Source organism: Fukomys damarensis, unplaced genomic scaffold, assembly GCF_012274545.1.
Source record: "Fukomys damarensis isolate Sample0158 unplaced genomic scaffold, DMR_v1.0_HiC HiC_scaffold_36, whole genome shotgun sequence".
Taxonomy (NCBI): domain Eukaryota; kingdom Metazoa; phylum Chordata; class Mammalia; order Rodentia; family Bathyergidae; genus Fukomys; species Fukomys damarensis.
Window position 1 is genome coordinate 5941162 of NW_022900948.1, and position 6000 is coordinate 5947161.

Here is a 6000-nt window from a genome sequence, read left to right on the forward strand (position 1 = left end):
CTTTGTCACTTTCTTGCTTCTGACCTTGAACAAATTAGAACATTGACTATAAGATGAGGAAAAGGATAGATAGCCTGATGTGGTTGCCCTGAACATAACATAAGATTATTCATGTAAAATGCTTAGTGCACTTAGTTCATAATAAGATTTCAATACCACGTCGTTTCTACAGAAGCTTTCAGTATTAGTAAGATCAAATTGTTATTATTACACATTGTTTTAAGTTAATCTTTCCCTAGTGGTAGATCTTAATTAGGCTGTCATATGAATTTATTCAACCTTCAAGTATTTATAAAGCATGTCCTATAGGTACACAGACTACATCAATGAAAGAAATAGAGATTTCTGATGACACGGAGTCGTGTTCTGCTGGGAAGAGACAGACCAGAAACAGCAGGCCTAGTAAAGAAAGAGGTGATATAAGTGCTGTGAGAAAAACAGAACTAGAGCAGAGAAAGGGGAGCCTTGGGTCTGATGGGCAAGGACGATCAGCAGAGGCCTCCCTGAGGTGACACTGAGAACACTTGGGGGGAAGCGAGACATGGTCGCTGGGAGCAGGAAGTCAAGGCCAGTGAGCAGCCAGTGTGTTGCTCTGTGTGACCGAAGCCAGCAGGAGCCTGGGGACTGGAGCCCAGATTTCTATTCTGCGTGAAATGAAGAGTATGGTGGAGCTCTGAGAGATGAGGGGCTGCATTCTCATTCACAGCTTGGGCGGGCAAACCAGTTCCTCATTTCCCCACCAGTGTTACATTCTCTTACTGGAATGTATCCTGACCCAAAATCCCAAACCGAGCTTTTGTCTTCACATAGACTTGTGTGGACTAAACATCCTTGTCATACCTTTATGTCATTAAATTTCTGATTAAGATAGCCCTAAGTCAGACAATTAACTTCTAGACAAAATATTAGAATTTACAAATTTCCTAAATTTTCATGGCTTTTGTGAGCCTCAGCCAGCACATAGCTTTCAGCAATATCGAATATATATATATATATATATATATATATAGAGAGAGAGAGAGAGAGAGAGAGAGAGAGAGACACACATATGCAGTCATGGGGAATAGTTATCCCAAGAAGCACAGGCTGTGTTATTACCTATTTCCTCTATGTCCGTACCCATTTTTCTCTGTTTTGTGAAGTCCTTGAAAGCTTAGAACAGTGGTGGTGAACTCTGGCAAGCAAGCCACTGCCGGCTATATGTATCCTTGAAAACGCTGAAAGATTAACCATCACCGGCTTAGACTGTTATTCTTTGCTGTTTTGATAATAGGTCAGGACTTATCTCAATCATATGATATCATTTCCCCTAATATGCAGTAATACAGTAATAAACAAAATCACAGTTTAATTAGATTGACTTTGACTTCCTCATTTAATCTATTAAAATTTTTGCTTGTCTTCATGAAAATTGAATTACATAAGTTCTCTCATTAAAACATGAGGCGTTGTAGTTAAAATATTATGCTCTTCCAAAATCTATTTAACAATGAAAGCAAATAAAATATCTTCCTCCTCCTCCTTCTCCTCCTCCTCCTCCTCCTCTTCTTCTTCTTTCTTCTTCTTTTCCTCCTCCCCGGCCCCATAAAATATATAATCATTATAAATGAAACTACAATTGCCATTTTCAATGACATTTATCATTTTGGTCAATGTCATAAATAAGTTTACTTGGAAGTAGGGTTGAAGGTTAAAAATTTAGGATAATTTAAAGATTAGACAGTTTTAATGGGCATCTTAATTTTCATAAAGGATGTGAGTTTCTCATGGGAATATCGATTTTTGTTGTGTAGGAGTACTGAAGGCATCTAGTTTGGACTGATTTGTCTCTTAAGACTTTTTCCTTCATCATCATTAATACAGTGTTGGTTACTAGAAAAATTAAGACTATAGCAGATATTTGATGTGTTTGGGGATACATTTGAAAATGAATACAGTGGTTTCTTCAGACGTGGTAATAACAGTGGCTGTAACCAGAAAAGCTTTCAAGGTAGGGCAAAACCTCCTTGTATAAGAAAAGAAATGGTAACTGACAACCAGTTGCACAGCGGGGGTCCAGTGGAATGGTGGGACAGTGGTGAACTGAGGAGAGCACGTCCCATTATCAGTGGCTCAGCCACTTCTCAGCCAGTTTCTGCCACGAGAGAACAAAAGCTTGGTATTGTCAAATTGGATTTTATAAAATAAGCCTAATCTCTTTATTTTTACTTGCTAAACTTTCCAGTATTTAAATGGCAATTAGTTAAATAAAGGTTTACGTGGGACAGCAGGTGCAGGTCCAACTAAACATTTCTGTTAACTGAATTGAGGCCATAGTTTGCCTCTTTGTCACATGGTGATATACATTTCAAACAGTGTAACTGAGAAGCATGGAAAATACTTATATTTTTAAAAGGTTCCAGAAACTGCATTCCCCACTGCCCTGTGTGTAGAAATCACTTCATCACCACACTTTATCTAATGAAACAGGTTCTTTCAGACATAGTGTTCTACATTACTATTAGCAAAGGTGACCATTATTGGAGTCATTCATGTTTTTATAAAAATAACAGTAAACACTCTATCAATAGAGCAATATAATGAATTTTATATACTCCTTTAAAAATATATATTACCTTGCCTTGGTCTCTGAAAATAATGTTATTCAGAAATGAGTCTATAATTTCAGTTTGCAGTTCAGAAATCTGATGCAAGGAGCAATTAAACTACCAAAGACATCTCAAATAAGAGAGTGGAAAACAAGAGATTAAAACTCGAGGTTATGAAATTAGATAGATGAGCTTTTTTATGATATAGTTTTATTATGTTTATAAAGCAGGTTATTATGAAACTAATATTGAATCCTACTGAAGAGAAAAAGCGTGTACAGCATAAATTTGTTGAGAAGCCACACTAAATGCCTGTAGCCTTCTTGAAATGTTTTGTAATAGGATAAAAGAATTACTAAAATGCAAATATACACACATGTGTTTTAAAATAAATTTTGAATTTTTTGTAGCATTAACAATTGTTCTTTTATTTACTTGTTTCAGGACCACTGCAAGAAGAAGAACCTAATAAATAAAGTAAACTAAAGAAATAAATCAAGCATTAAAAAAACACAGACCAAATGATGGTTACATGTCTTTTATTTGTGACATTTGAATTCTAAGCTCACAAAAGAACTGATTTCATAAATACCTTTTAGTTTTACCTTGCTTTACTAATGGATTTAATTGTGTTAGTCTGTTTTATATTCAAACCCTTAATTTAATCACAAACAGAACTAAAAATATAGTCAACCTTTTTTCAAGCGTATGTAAAAATGACACAGGAAAACTCTGAAATCTGAACACCAGAGGCTGGTAAAATAGCTTGTTTCATTAGAAATGAACTCTTCCCTCTGTTATATAAATCCTTATATATTTACTAAAAACTCTTACTCAGAATTAAAACCTGTCCAGAGGGAAATAGCCTGTTATAAATTTTTTTTTGAGATATATTTTAAAGCAGGAAAATGATCGTTATTTCTAAAACACTTTGGCAATTCTAGGAAAGAACCATCAGTTTCTTCAAAGACCAAAATGATCAGAGCAAGAATGACAATAGCATCATCCTAATGATGTCTCTATTTCCTTTTAGTGACTTAGTGCCTATTTCTTGAAGACACAGGCATACTTTTCCTACAATGTTTCCTCTTCTCACGGTGTGATACCCATGGGGTAAGAAAGGGATGCCAGGTAAGAGGCCATAGAAAGTGATGTGTTTCCACCAATGGTCAGAATAGTGACTGGCATTAATCAATCACCACAAACAGATGGAAGGAACTCTATTTCAGCTCCTTAATGTTTTCTCAAAGAGGTGGTTAAAAGCAAACACTACCACCAAACCCTGTAAAACGGTCTAATCTGAGGAGGTATGTTAAAAGTGGGAAGAAAGAATATCAGGACGGTAATAGTCAAGTCAGAATTGTTGGATGTAAAATTGTGAAGAATTCTGTGTGGAATTTAAAATGGAAAAATTCTGCTGGTGTCTAAAAAGTAACTCAGTATTTCACAGACATAACTGTATTTGAAGAACGGGTGGGATAGTTTCTGATCAGGCTGGCGGTGGATGACACTCAAAATCCAGACACTGGAGAGTGTAGGAAGCTTTCTACTTGAGCTACAGAAATGGCTAACAACCGGACAGCAAGACTTCCCAGGGGATGCTGCTGCCGGAAAAGCTCTAACAAAAGAAGGGCTAGGGGCCGGGGATTTAGCTCAGCTGTTCCGCCGCTGCCTTGCATGCGCAGGGCGGTGAGGTGGGTTAAAGGGCCCTTCACGGGTGTGCAGATAGTTATTATTTTACTTCACAGGTGGGGCACTAGAAAAGATGTGCTGAAACTCATAGACTACTTCAGCTCAAGTTGACCGGAAGGAGTTCAGACGCTAGAAAGCTTCAGTGGTTTCTACCAGAGGTTGCAGTAGGACTTCTGCACCTGAAGACGTGAGAGGAGAATAGGTTCTCAGCCGGAATGTTATCAACATGGTTTGGGAGGTTGAGGGAAAGGATTAAGACATCTGCCAAAATTCCTTTGATTGAGTCTGGCTCTGAGATTCTGGGCCCTTAGGAATGAGAAAATACTCCAACAGGATAACAACAATCTAAGAAGCGGAAAATTACTCTAGCTTAGTATTTCTTCACCTATTAGTTATCATTATTTTTCTACTGAGCAGCTCTCTTTAGACATTTTTTGCCTTATCATCTCCCCCACCAGCTCTGCCATCTCCCATGAAGTATTTTTGGGGGGATACTGGGGGTTGAACTCAGGTCCTTGTACCTGTGAGGCAGGTGGCAGAACAATGAGCTAAATCCCCAGCCCTTCCATGAAGTTTCAATGCCTCATAAATACTTCATATATGAATAAGAGCTTCGGTCTTTCGGAGGAGCACAATCCATTGTAATATCTAAAATTTCCCTCAGCAAGAATGCCCTCAACAAGAACACACGAACTCTGTGATTAAACCATGGATGTGAGTAGGAAGTCACTGTGGGAGAACCAAAGCTACTCGACCATGTGAGCTCTCGTTATCCAGGATACTTGTGTACTGTCTGCACCTGGAACCTCTTCCTGCTTCCTTTTCCTTTTATTAATGGAAAAGTAAGACGTGTCACTGCTGTGTCATCTAACTGTAATGGGTACAACCTTTATCATGGACCTCTGATGATACTAAGAGTGGATATACATGTATAGATTCACACTCTAAAAATGTACAGATTTTCAGAGTTTAACAATAAATTATCGAACTCAGTAACGACTGGATCAGGGAGATAACACCTGAGCACACTGATAAATCTCAATATCATGAAAAGAGACAATTAGATGTTATGTGTTTTCTGATAGGATGGAAACAAATATGGTACTCAGGCCAAAAAATTTTAACCTAAATCTTATAACAAGAAACAATAAGAAAAACAAAAGAAAACAAACACAAGAACTCCAAATTGTGGGACAGACTATAAACAAACCAGTCTGAACTCTCTAATGTCAGAGTCATGAAAGACATACCACATCTCTCACACACACACAAACACTAAAGCCCTCTACAAACATACTTCACCACAGAAGCACACACTAAAGGGGATTCTAATCAATTAAAGAAAGCTAAAGACAATGACAAGTTAATGAAGTGTGTGATTCTCTTTTTTGGTACTGGGGATTGAACTTCGAACCTTGAACTTGCGAGGCAGGCTGCAGAACCACTGAGCTAAATCCCTGGCCCATGTGTGTGATTCTCGACTGGATCCTAGAGCTAAAAGCAGAAAATGGCTAACAGGGAAGTGGGAAGGGGACGGGAAAGGAAATAAGGGAAAAGAAAAAATGTGAAAAGGAAAAAATGGAAACAAAGGCATTGTAAATAGGGAAGGGTAGAGGGGGTGAAGGGAGGGCAGGGGTATGGAGAAAAAATAAGAACTAAGACATATCATGCATGTAAAGGTACAAGATCCCAATGATAAATGTAACTGTATTATTTGCTT